Here is a 14414-nt window from a genome sequence, read left to right on the forward strand (position 1 = left end):
CAATCTCAGAAACGTGCAACGTGACACAAAGCTTGGATCTCCAGCACAAAGACGAATGTCAAGGCAAAAAACACGTACTACTCTCCCAGTCTCAAGGAAGCTGCTTGAACCACATATGCATAAGACATGTGCATAAGACATGGCCCAGCTTCTAAATAAAAGACTGTCACAATAAGTGTGCTATGACAAATCAAGCCGACCACTTCAGCCTTTGATGAAAGAACAGGTTACCAGGTTACAGATCCCACAAGGTTACAACCTCACAGGCATGGTAAAGGAAATATGCTAGGAGCCCAGGTCTTACCTTATTCACTCAGAAGTAAAGCTGATCGCAGACACATTTTGCCTGTAGTCGAGCCTGCTCCAACACAGCTAATCCAATTGACACCAATCACCAGGATACTGGACTTGGGTCAAAAGACTATAACACTCTCACAAGAGAAAGACAAGAAATAATGGACACTGAGCAGCTACAGGTTCAGGTGCCTGTAGCTAAGTCGTGTCAAGAAGCCAAATCCCAAATACAGAGACTGAATTAACGTCAGCTAACTACAATACATAGACACATTGTTCAGGTTAATCTATAGTGTGCTAAAAGCTGACAATCAGGTGTTCAAGTCAATATGTTAAGTATGTTTACTATGCTGTGACGTTAATTTTGTGTTTCAGTGTGTATACTTGTTTGGCTACAGTAACTGAATGCATCTGTTGAATTTTGGTCATTTTGCTACATTTTGTAAGTCCTGCTACATTTACTCTTAACAAGATATTTTGTCATTATATGGAGCAGGAACTAAGGAAAGGGGATGTAGATCAGTCACTGTGTTCACAGTCTATGTTGAGTTATTGCAGACGACGTACCTGGAGGAAGTTATCCTGCGCATGCAGTGGTTACTCAGCGAGGTTCGGGTGGTACAATACAATACAATTTATTGTCATTCTGTTTCCACAGCCATACAAACAAAGACAATTTCCTAGACATACACACAATTTAATTCACACAAACATCCATCACAGTGACCCACTGTGATGGAAGGCAAAGTCTTTTATCTTCCCTGTTCTCCACTTCTCTCCCGATGTCCAAGCCCCAGGCGGGCGATGATAAGTCCCACGGCCATTTTAGGCCGTGCCGGGCGATTTACGACCCCGCTCCCGGTCCAAAAGTCAGAGTTGGAGCCCCCGGCGGGCGCTGGAATGTCCCACGGCCATGAAGCTGTGCCGGTCGTTCCAACCCCGCGACACGGGCTGGAGAAGTCGCGTTGCGGGAGCTTCGGGAAGCGGTCTCTCTCCCCCCGGACCCACGAGCTCCCGATGTCCCAGTCCACCGAACCTGCGGCTGCGTTGCTGGAGCCTCCGAGCCCCAGGAGTCGAGTCGCAGCAGCGAGTCACCACCGCTCCCCACGCTCCGAGACCGGCCAGCCCCACGATGGTGAGTAGTCCGCAGCTCCGCAGTCTCCCGAGCCCCCGGGTCGTTCAGGTTTGAGGCCGCTCCACGGTGCTAGGCCCCAACGACAACGGAGACCCGACAAGGAAAAGGTCGGGTCTCCCGGACAGGGAAGAGATTCTAAACGGTTTCCCCCTCCCCCCCCCCCCCCGCATATACACATTTAAAACTAGTATCAAAAAACACCAACACTACCTTTAACTAGACAAAAAATTAAAAAAAGACAGACAGGCTGTAGGGGCCGCTGCAACGGGTGAGTCGCGCCGCCAACCAATAGATGGTTACAGGGCTTTTGGTGACTGCGGCCATATCTGTTACGTTGCATCCTCGATGATCATTAAACCAGGTTTGAAAATAAATAACGACTTTATTTATGAAACCTCAAACAATTATCACCATTTTCTGTCAGAACATTCAGTTCTTAAACATTTTGCAATGCTTTAGTAAATGTTTTTATTTTCTATTAAAAATGATTGCACAGCCTTTCCAGTCTTATCTATTAGGGGAGAAGGCAGGAACGGGGTACTGATTGGGGATGATCAGCCATGATAACATTGAATGGCGGAGTTGGCCCAAAGGGCCGAATGGCCTACTCCTGCACCTACTGTCTATTGTCTATTATTGCATTATAATGTTATTAATAAACTTAGCATAATGCAGTTTGGAACCCCAGATTGTGCAGGATACCAACATTGCAACATCCTTCCTCAGAGCCTAAATGCAGGTAATTACTGCAACTAATTGTAATTTTCTTCTTTCCAAAAAATATTTAACTATTTCCAACAACATCTATTTGATATTCAATTTATCTTGTTCTACAGGGTGATAGTGTCATATATGGCATTTATAGGGTAAAATGACCAGATCCAGAACCCTGGATGCAAAGAAAAAGTTGAAATTCCATCATGACATCGGCTGAATTCAAATACATTTAAAATCTAGAATTAAAGTTAATCTCAGGAGTGGCAAGCATGAAACTACCAGATAATCACGAAAACCCACCCAGTTCACTAATATCCTTAAATCTAGGCCATATAGAAAATTTGCCATCTTCGTTACTCATCTGCCAATGTAATCTCTTAGGTACACGAAAATGCTGGAGAAACTCAGCGGGTGCAGCAGCATCTATGGAGCGAAGGAAATAGGTAACGTTTCGGGTCGAAACCCTACTTCAGACTGCAGCCCACGAGCTGCTCAACACACTGCGCCCCTTCAGTTTATTATTCTCCTTTTACTGGCAGCGGGTTCTGGAAGGAGTGTTTTTTACGATTTTTAAACCTTCATAACTTTTGTACTATTTCACCGATCGGTACAAAACTTATTTGACTTGCAGCAGAGGAGAATGCTAAGTAAGGTGGCGAAAAATCGTAGCGCTATGGGGGAGCGTTTTTGCGCAAATTTAATTACAACGCAGACCAGAAGTGGTCAAGATGAGAATTTTAGTAATAGTACAGATAGATAGATGTTGAACCTCACACAAATAATACAATCTTACTGAACCAAAGAACACTGTGACTATTGCTAAGATATAATTTTCAGTAAATTCTGTTGTAAACCTAGCATTGATGAGCTCCACCAGGCTAAGAGGGACAGGCACTCAGTACCACTTGCTTTAAAAATCCAAGTGAGCGCAGGTGAAAGATGAAAAATAAGTCGCAGCTGTAATTAGATCATTTCCATTAGATTAACAACTCAATGAACAAAAATCAAATATGGTAAAGTTAATTGCCTGAACATTTCACAAGCTAAATATTTACATTAAAATTCCTGTTAAGAGGATTAAGTTTGTTTGACTAAATTTTAATTAGTGCAAACTAAAATCTCACAGGGTTTAAAGGGCCTGTCCCACTTGGCTGTCATTTGCACGTCACGCAGATGGCACGCAAAGATTTTGTACATCCCAAAATCCTGGGACACCGCACGTCACTGCCTGTGACAGCACGCACCATGCACGGGTAAGGTGCACCATGCGTGCATCACGTGCGTGTCAGGACGCGCGCGTCGTGCATCTTGATGCGTAAATGATGTCATGTAAATTACGCGCAAATGACGGCCAAGTGGGACAGGCCCTTAAGTTCCTCTTTGCTAACTATCAACTGGAAGGACACGCATGCTTGTTAAATGAGTGCAGGTTCATTATAATTCGTGTCTAATCTACAAATTCAGTTAATTAGTCTCCTGTATTCAAAAACATTTATGTGGTTCTCTTAATCTACTAGATTGGATGGGACACTTTGGATGATTTGGGCCAAAGAGCCTGTTTCCATGCTGGTTTGACTGATATTGTGTTTAGCTGGGCATGAATGGCACTGGGTCCGCATGTACAGCTCATATTTTGCATGTACCACTAGTTTCAAGAATAATTTTTCCACTGTTATCAGAATGATGTTTTCCTGATCTCCCAAACTACTTTGTTACGGTACTTGAACATTTTTTAACCTGCACTTTCTCTGTAGCTTTAAAACTATATGTTGTACTCTTTCCCTTTGCTTTTTGTGCCCTTGTATGGTTTGATTACAATCTTGTATGATATGATTTACCTAAATAGCATGCAAAGCAAAGCTTTTCCACTCTATCTCCTACATATGACAGCAATAAACCAATAACAATTCTATTCACCAGATTTATGCTTTCCTAGGATAGAGGATAAGTTGCTTCAACTCCAGATATCAGGAGTGTAACATACCTACGCATAAATTGTTTTTGTGTGCACAAAACTTTCACTCCAGCTACATCGCAGAAATGGCTAAACAACATTTGATTCAATGGCAAGAAAGCAAGCGCAAAGCATTTAGAGAACAGGTGTGTGACAAGGATGTCACACAGATGCAAGATGATCACAAACAAACACACTTAACCTACACTGACAGACACAAGACTACAGACAACCAACCTTACTCATACCCTAATTCCTTGGACTCATTACCACCTCCATTTTGATTCCCTTATCTTGAGTACCCTAATCTTTGTGAGCTTTGTTAAAATTGCTTTTAATAAATTAGAAGTTAAATGAACACACTCCAATCGATGATTAATAGGCATTTTTAGAATATTCCAGAAAATCCACACTAATGGAAGCTGACTTTCAAGGAAGGAAACTGGAAAAAGTTTTGTCCCACACAACTTCTTACACTTTGAATGAAAGAGAACAATCTAATTTGATTTGTCAAGCAGCATCTGTGGGGAGAAAGAGTTGTAGCCTCTTTGGCAGAACAATCCAAAAGGTTAACTTGCAAGTTTTGATTCCTGTTGATGGGATCATGAACTACTGTGTATTTCCAAAAATGTAAGTTCTTCTTGTTGCAAATCAGGAGCTCAACAAAATTATCATTAATAGGATAAAAAATGAAATTAATATAGTTGAAACCTGATAAATTTGTAAGATCTGCCAACTTCTTTAGTTTGGAAGAGCTTGCAAGAAATCACCAGCTACAAGAGGAAAGCCCCCTGCTCGTTGGACAATCGTCAGCTGACCAACGACCTGAATGAGTTCTACTGCAGGTTTGACAGGCAGAATCATAACCATGGTACCCCCTCCCCCCTTCCCCAAAAAACACAGCCAGACCCGAGTCTGCAAAGACTGGGCCCTTCTATACCCACTCCGCCCCAATCACCACTTCACACCTACTTAAAGCAAAACTCCAATCTGAAAAGACTGCCCGCTTTCCCACCCACCCCTCTCTAATTACCACTTAACAGCCAATTACCCATCCCCTCCATGTTGCGTTGCGTAACACCACTTCTCCATCATCAGCAATAAAAATAGAGACGGTGGGGAGGCTTTTCAGAAGACAGAAAAGCCGGAAATCTCCAGGACCGGACAATGTTTTCCCCTCTACCCTCAAGCTCTGTGCTGAACACAGACATTTTCAACCAGTCCCTGAAAACCTGTAATATCCGTGCCTGCTTCAAAGTCTCCACTACTCCCCCTTTACCCAAAAAGGCAAGGATTATTGGTCTTAATGACTACAGGCCTGTCACACTGACCTCTGTAGTTAAGAAGACCCTTGAAAGACGTGCTGGCCAAGCTGAAAAATATCACAAATCCCCTGCCTGACCCTCGGCAGTTTGCATATCAGGCCAATAGATCTGTGGATGACGCAGTCAACCTGGGCCTGCACTTCATCCTCCAGCACCTAGACCACCAGGGGACCTATGCGAGGATTTTGTATGTTGATTTTAGCTCTGTCGGTCGATCACCAGCTTCCTGACAGACAGGAGGCAGCATGTGAGGCTGGGAAAGCACATCTTGGACCCGCAGACCCTCAGCACAGGAGCTCCGCAAGGCTGCGTACTCTCCCCTCTCCTCTGCAGCAATGACTGCACCTCCACTGACTCCTCTGTCAAGCTTCTCAAGTTTGCGGACGACACAACCCTGATTGGACTGATCCAGGATGGGGAGGAATATGCCTACAAACAGGAAGTGACACAGCTGGCATCCTGGTGTCATCACAACAAACTGGAGCTCAATGCTCTTAAGAGTGGATTTGATAGACTTTAGGAGAGCTCCCCCTCCCCTGGCCCCACTCACCACCAACAACACCACAGTCACATGTGTGGACTCTTTTAAGTTCCTGGGAACCATCATCTCCAAGGACCTTAAGTGGGGGGCTACCATCGACTCCACAGTCAAAAAGGCACACAGAGGATGTACTTCCTGCGGCAGCTGAGGAAGCACAATCTGCCACAGGTAATGATGGTCCAATTCTATACGGCCATCGTAGAGTCTGTTCTCACCTTCTCCATCATGGTCTGGTTTGGCTCAGCCACCAAGCATGACATCGGTAGGTTGCAGTGAATCGTCCAATCAGCTGAGAAGGTTATTGGCTGCAACCTTCCCTCCATTGACGAACTGTACACTGCAAGGGCCAGGAAGCGAGCGGGTAAGATCATCTCTGACCACTCTCACCCTGGCCACAAACTCTTTGAATCACTTCCCTCTGGAAGGCGACTCCGGACTGTCAAAGCTGCCACAGCTGGACATAAAAACAGCTTTTTTCCATGAGTAGTAGCTCTACTCAATAACCCAAAAAAATCTGTAGCGTCTTTTTGCTCTGGTATTTTATTTAATGCATATATTTAATCGATAATGTTTTATTATTAATGTTTAATGTTTTATGTATCATTCCTAACTGTCATTGTATGTCATGTTGTCACTTGCGGGCGGAGCACTAAGGCAAATTCCTTGTATGTGAATACTTGATTTGATTTTTGATTTGATTCAATTTATTGTCATTACACTTTTCAGTGCAACAAAATGGTTTAGCCTGCAGTCATAACATAGAATAAATAACAAACACTCAACACAGTTTAAGTCCTAAAGTCATTGTCTCTTCCCTCCTTGCTCTCCCTCTGCGCTGAGGCAATCCAAGCCTCCGATGTTGTGACCCCGCCGGGTGATGGTAGGTAAGTCCCGTGGCTGAATCCGTGCTCCGCAAGCGGGCCGGTTCAAACTCCGCGGCCCGGGGCGGTCGAAGCTGCCGCCCTCCAGTCCACTTGGCCAATAAACTTCAATCAAACTATTCATTCAATCATTCAACTTGTACGCCAAGCTGTTATCTTCCAAATTGTTATCTTCCAAAATTACATACATTACTGAATTGTTTCCTAAGATTGGAACATAGCAAATATAATGTACTATTTAAAGAAGGTATTTTTAGGCAGTCCCTAGGATCGATCATACCTTTCTTCCACTCCAGCTGTAGGATGAGATGGCCAATGAGGCCAACATGGGAGCATGTACCAAATTGGATGGGTAGTTTGAGACGTTGTAAGCTCTTCCCATTGCCAATGCATAGACGAGGTTCTCAATACCACCCGAAAGGTTCTTCACCATGAGCTATCATGGACCAGAAAATACCAAGAATTGGGCATCAACCTCCCCACCATCGAAAGGATCTACAGGACACACTGCCTTAATAAAAGTAGCTAATAATAAAGATCCACACCACCATTTTGCTTCGATCTTGTTACCATCAAGAAGGTACAGGGGTTGAGAACCTTTGCCTCCAGTTCCAAAACTGTTTCTTCCTATCAACCATCAGCCTCTTAAACCATCCTGTACAACTGTAACTACAACCCTACCCTAGCATTGACCTACCATGGACTTTCCATTAGGGTTACACTGTGTACTTTGGCTTGCACTATCATGTCCGATTTACCTAGAATGAATGATAATTGTATATTTATTTGTGTTGCTGCATTTAAAGTGCCAGTAAAATTGCAGCAAGTAAGATTTTCATGTTTCCAGTCACGATGCAGATGACAATTAAAAAATCATGACTCTTTCTTGACTTTAGTCGGTAGAGATGATGCCAGTTTTGGACTTTGGTATTAGGCTAGAAAATGAAGTGTAGAAACAGGAACAAAAAGACAAAGTGCTGGAGTAACTCAGCAGATCAGGCAGCATATCTGGAGCACATAGATAGGTGACATTTCAAGTCAAGACCCTTCTTCAGGCTGATTATAGTTGGAGGGGGAGGTGGAGGTGGAGGAAGCACTTTATTTAACCCCTACAATCAGTCTGAAGAGGGTTTGCGACCCAAAACGTGATCTATGCATGTTCTCCCAAGATGCTGCCTGACCCACTGAGTTACTCCATCATTTTGCGTTTTCTTATATAAATGAAGTGGCCTGAGAATATATTCATCAATATTTCTTGAGAGCATCTGGACTTTCTAAATTCTTGCTTCAGAGTAACTCAGTTTTTTGCTTTTAAGAAATTCTGAAAACTCTCATATTAGATTAACAATTAAAATCCTACATTTACTCTAAGAAAACCACCTCCAATCAGTATCATACAGACACTTACATGCAGCACCAGATTACTATTAAACTGGTGTGAAAGCACCGTAAAGGTGAAAGAATCAACAATTATCTATGCTCAACAGTGGATAATATCAAGAACCAAGAGCACAAAAAAAGCTTCATAAGTGGCAGAAGTACATCATTTCACAATTACCCAGCCTTCAGCCTCTCCTGCACCATCTTTCGAAAAGTATCGTTCCACATTACTTCAAGTAGCCACCTTAGAACTCACAGAAGTGAAGTGGAGCAAGTCTTCCCCTATACCAAGGGACTGCCCAAGCAGACTAAACAGTAATAATACATGACAAGCAAGTGCAATGACAATAATTATGCCTTAGCTACACTGAGAATCTCTCCTCTTAACAAATCATACATTATTAGTTTACAACTTTAAGATCCAGTTTAACTATTTCCGTTAAACTTAGAACACTAGAAACACACATAAGAAAGCATCTGTTAAGAGAAAGACCAATGTGCAAGCTCCTGTTCAGGATATTTTGGATGACATCATTGTTGCCTCACCAGAATTTTCTACTTTTGTTTAATACAATTATATCATTTCAGCTATAAAATTAATAACACAGAAAATGAGGCAGGCCATTCAGCCCATCAAGGATGCTCTGCCATTGAATACAATCATGTATTTCTGTCTCAGTAGCATATTCCCTCTCCCTATATATCTTGGTGACTTTTGTATCTTGAAATATATCTCCTTCTTAAATATATTCAACTATTTGCCTTCAGAGATGTAAGCGGTAGAAAATAAATTTCTCCTCACCTCAGTGCTAACTGTCCAACCTGATATCCAGAGACTAAGACCGCTCCCCATGCTAGACCACTCCAGACAAGGAAACATCATCTTCACATCCCATCTGTCGAGTCCTGTCAGAATTGTGTGTGTTTCAATGAAATTCCCTCTCATTCTACCAAACTCCAGTGAATACAGGTCTTTGGACCCAATTTATCTTCAAACAATAAAATCTATGATGCTAGGAATTAGCCCAATGAACCATTGCTACAATCCTCTGAGCAAGTATATCCTCTCTAAGTAAAGACCAAAATAGCACATAAAATTCAAGATGTTATCTCACCAATGTCTAATAAAAAAATCTAGGAAGACATCTGCACTAGTGCACTCAAAGGACAACATACAATTTGTATTCAGTGATTGCTGAACAAGGATCTAGGTACATGTTCACGTTAACATTTCCCAATCTCCCACAATTTAAATAATACTGTCCTTGTGTTTTTTTCCTATTGAATGGGATAACTTCACATTTTTCTATTCAATACTGAACCGGTTATATATTTGCCCACTGACTCAACTTGTCTAATTTTCCCCAAAGCCTCTTTGGATCTTCCTCACAACCCCACCCAGTTATGTCAACAACAAACTTAGAACTATTACATTTTGCTCCCCCATCCATGCATGTTATGAAAAGCTAATGCCCAAGATCTGATCCCTGTGCTACCCACTATACACTACCTCTTATCCTGAAAAAGATCATTGTGTTCCTACTTTGTTCCCTACCTGTCACCTAATTTTCAGTCAAGAATATAACCTGTGCTTTAATTTTCCATACTAGCCTCTAATGTGTAAAGCCTTCTGAAATATCCAAACACAAGTCATCTACTGTTTTTCCCGGTTAAATCCTCAAAGGTTTTCAATCTTCTAGTCCACATATTTAATTATTCCCAAATTTTGGGACAAGTGGTGTCATACATAGGCGGAAATCCCGGAGGGAGATGGACGGGGCGACCGCGTCCCCTCCATGTTTTGAGAGGTGGGGGACAATCCCCCCCATGTTTTGTAATCTGGATTTTGAAATTCGGCGAAAACAAATCTGTTTAAAATCTCCGCTTTCTGCGAGACATTGGAGGTGGGACTGATGATCAAAGGCGCCGATTGGATGAGAGAGACGTCGGTCAGCAGGCATTGGGGGAGGGACATGATGATTCAGCGCGATGATCAGAGGCGGAAGTAGGAAGGTGGGACTAAGGATAGAGCGCATGGAGGAGGGAGACATCCTGGTGGAGCTTGAATCGGCCTGTTCTTGGGGCCTTTCATCACCCAGCGCTGCTTAAAATCAGCCGCGGGATCTTCCACCGCCCCGCGGTCAAATTGCTGCGTCAAGGCGATCGAGGCTCCCGATGTTGAAGTCACCGCTGGGGGATGGAAGATCCCGCAGCCAGTTTTAAGCCACGCAGGGCTATAAAAAGCCCTGCGAACAGGCCAATTCAAACCCCACGATTCAGGGCGGACAAAGTTGCTGTTGCTGGAGTACGGAGTCGGTCACCAATCAGGTCAACTCCCAATGTCACTGTCCACAGGGCCCACGGCTGAAGCCGTGTGCGTGCGTGCCACCAAGAAATTGTGGTGTGTCCCCCGCCCCCCCCCCCCCCCATGTTTTGATAGCAATTTCCACCCCTGGAAGATGAACAACTAAACTGCACAGAAAAAACTCCCTACTCAATAGAGCTAATTTATCTTAGCAAGAACAGAGGGTTCTTGCAAACTATTAAAGTACCACTTGTAAGCTAAAATACGAGTAAAAACTATATACATAGTTTGTTTACAAAGTTAAAATTGATCAGCATGTCAACAAGGTATCTAGCTCTTCACAATGTTTAAATAAATAAAGCACACGAACAAATCGTTTAGGGGAGAAAAAAAAATCACTCCCAGACAGAAGAATATATACAAATCCATCCTAAAATTAGCTCACAACATTTCTTTAAAGTATCTATAACATTTCACTGATTTACAAACACTGAAATTGCATTGCATCAACATAAAACTATTATCTACCTCAGCCTATCCTTGATCGGACTTTGCTGGCTTTATCTTGCATTGAACTTCATTCTCTTATCATGTATCTATACAGTGTAAATGGATCGATTGTGATTATGTATTGTCTTGATACTGACTGGTTCGCATGCACCAAAAGCTTTTTGCTATACGTTTCGGGTCAAGAAGCTTCTTCAGACTGAGCAGGTCTGAAGAAGGGTCTCAACCCAAAATGTCACCTATTCCTTTTCTCCAGAGATGCTGCCTGACCCGCTGAGTTACTCAAGCTTTTTGTGTCTATTTTCAGTGTAAACCAGCATCTGCATTTCCTTCCTACACATTTTAGCTTATATTGACATCTATTTCCTAAACATATTGTCACATGCAGTTAGCAACTTATCACATAATACTTTTTTTTTTAAATAAAGCTTTATTGCAAGAACAGTACATAAATTATGCTTGCGTTTGGCTTCCCATCCCACAGTCCTATTCATAACATCTATCTACATTAATTAAAGGCTATATTTACTCACAATGTATACTTATGTTATCTGCCTCCCTCAAGTGAAATAAATCTATCAAGCAATACACCAAAGATAACGCCTCCAGGTCTCAGGCACACCATGGTAACTAATGTCCATTTCCCTTGAGTAGGTGGACTGTCCCATACCTATCAGTATGGTATCTAAATTACTGCTCGCAATCCCACATTTAGAATTTCAATTATCATTGAGTTCACTAAATCTCTCACTATGTTCACTCAAATAAACATTTTACTGAAAAATGATTGTGCATGCCTAAATTTCTCTATCAAAGGACACTGATAACACAACAGTCAAATAAGAAAACATTATGGCCAATATCACAATTAATTTAATTTATAACTACATTTAATGTCTAAACTCTGCTCAACAATGCTCCAAAATATAAATATTTAAACTTTGGAGCCTCATTTCTTCTTCACCAAAAATGCAACATTTACTGTATCCATTGAAATTACTGCAACAAATGTTCACAAAACCCAACCATTCATTCTTCAGCAGTGAACCTGAGAATAAATGCTCCTTATTCCAGACTACTTTGATTAAAACCCAAAAAAAGACAAATATGCTTCTGGCAGCTTAAACAAAATTTAAAAAGCTGCATTATATACACCGGTAGCAAGGAATGAAAAGTAAGACACAAACTGCTGGAGGAACTCAGCAGGTCTTGAGTCTAGAAAGATATAAAGATATTTTTTAAATTAAGAAGACAAAGGCAAAGATCAAGCTGCAATAAAAACCATGGAGAATCTGATTTTAATCCAGACATTACTTAATCAGCTAACTACAATGACATGTACCAACCTTTCGCGAGAGTACAAAGCTGCGGTGAGGAAGAGTTGCTTTCAGCAAGAAAAATAAACCTTGTGCAAACAACACTGCTTCTTCATCTGTACACTACTGATGTAGGTTTATTATTGTCACATGTACTGAAGTACACTCATCTTCCCTTCCACAAGCTTTGCCATAACTATCAACATCAGATAGAAAAGAAACAGCTACAATTTCTCAATGCATCCGATATCTGCAATTAAAATGCACACCACTGAAACCAAGAACAACTTTCATTCTTATTCGCTACCTCTTACTGTACACATTGCTCTACTTCAATGAATTGGAAACAATTCCAGGCCAAATATACATCTATTCACTACTTCGCCAAAATGATAACTATTGTTTTGTCACCAGTCACAAATGCAAAAAAAATGTTCAGGCTTTATGAACAGCAATATTCTGGAGGAATAAAATGTCAGTTCAACCAATGTGTTTTAATGCAATAATGCATACCTTGGATTATACCAGTAATGTATCAAAGCATCATAGGATTTTAAAGTGTTGGATCACAAGCTTATAAAGACAACACCTGAAATTGCACCATCAAACATTTCAAGTGATGACAGAACAATTTCACGTGGTTACTAACACGCTGTACTGAAACCGTGATGGCAATAATACTTCAAAATGAGACTCCACATCAAGCATCTTAGCCATTTTCCCCACTCACCACCAAACCATGAAACGAGAATGGACCCTGAATCCTCCAAGAAAATAAGCTTGATGAAACAGGCAACATACGTGATTTACAGAGCACAATTTTAGCACGGAACAATTAAAATGAAAGAGAAACAAGGAACAATAAATGCTGGTTTACAAAGTAATACACAAAATGCTTGAGTAACTTAGTGGGTTAGGCAAAAGGAGAAAGATTCTGACCCGAAATATCACCTATTTCTTCTTCTGCCTAACCCACTAAGTTACTCCAGCATTTTGTGTCTTTAATTGAAAAGATCTGTCTGTTTGCCCCCTTACTATTAGTGAACATTGTATTTAATTAATGTTATTAATTTCCAGATATTTTTACTAGAAATTCTAATCCTCATGTTATCCTTATTCTGCATCTATCCCAGTTCATATCATCAAACCGACACCGCCTTTTTTTTAAATGCTGCCTTGTATCACTTAATGAATTTATAACTGCCAATAGCTCCATCAAACCACACAGAACGAAAAATAATAACTTCAAATTTAAAGCAACTTAAAATTTAGCTACGATGGTGATGATGAGCAAGATCAGGCAATTTTTTATATCACCTGCACCAGTTAGGAGTAACAGAAAAAGTTAAAGACAAGGCTAAAACTAGTGGACACGAGAGGCCGTGGCCATAATGAGAAAGGGTGTTTTTCTCCTTGCTGGTGCGAATGGACGGTCTATTTTAACTACATTTTCTTTGGTTTTTCACGGTTCCTTATTAGCGCCGAGTTGGTAACAATAAAGAGTGAGAAGGGATGAATGTTGAGCAATTGAAATGCAAATAATTAAAGCAATGATGTGGCTAAGCAAGTCGAACGGTGTTGAGGAGTTGTTACCCCCTCCCACTGACAGCTGATGGCAGACGCAACTGCCTGGCTCCGGCTGACTGACCAACACTCTTCGGTAGCATCCAATCGTCACCTCTCCCTCTAGGCCTAACGTCAACCGGGCTCTCGCCTCAAAATTGTGGCTCGTTTAAACGGCCCTGGCCGCGCTTCTCCAAGAGGATAACCGGTAGTTACTGCCGGCCATTACTCACCCGTAGAGGCCGAGTGACCGCTTACTCCGGCAGCGAAGCGCTCGAGTACAGGAAGGGGAACAAGCACGTAGGTTTCAAAGACATTAAAACGAACATCCAGTCAGTCTAATATGCTGTCACCAAACGTCCGCCACGAACGCCTTTCTCCATAGGTCCTCTGAGTGATTGCCACGGGCGGAGAGCGAGGAACACAGTGCAATTGGATAAAAACACCGTCCGTCTCAGGCGCCCACCAACTCTGCGGAGAACTTCCGGTGCTGCTT

General features: G+C 41.9%; 1 protein-coding gene across 4 annotated transcripts in view; it reads right to left on the minus strand.

The window, feature by feature from the left end:
- kdm4b (lysine demethylase 4B) overlaps positions 1-14388 on the minus strand; it is a 292435-nt gene extending 278047 nt beyond the window's left edge. For 2 of the 4 annotated variants that reach the window (XM_033046659.1, XM_033046660.1), the window contains exon 1: positions 14152-14380. The gene's annotated coding sequence lies outside the window, so the exon portion shown is untranslated. Of the gene's footprint in view, positions 1-14151 lie in introns of all 4 variants that reach the window. The other 2 variants (XM_033046656.1, XM_033046657.1) reach the window with 2 other exon arrangements.
- Between the last annotated feature and the right edge of the window lie 26 nt (positions 14389-14414).

The sequence above is a fragment of the Amblyraja radiata genome, chromosome 29 (genome assembly GCF_010909765.2).
Source record: "Amblyraja radiata isolate CabotCenter1 chromosome 29, sAmbRad1.1.pri, whole genome shotgun sequence".
Classification (NCBI taxonomy): Eukaryota; Metazoa; Chordata; class Chondrichthyes; order Rajiformes; family Rajidae; genus Amblyraja; species Amblyraja radiata.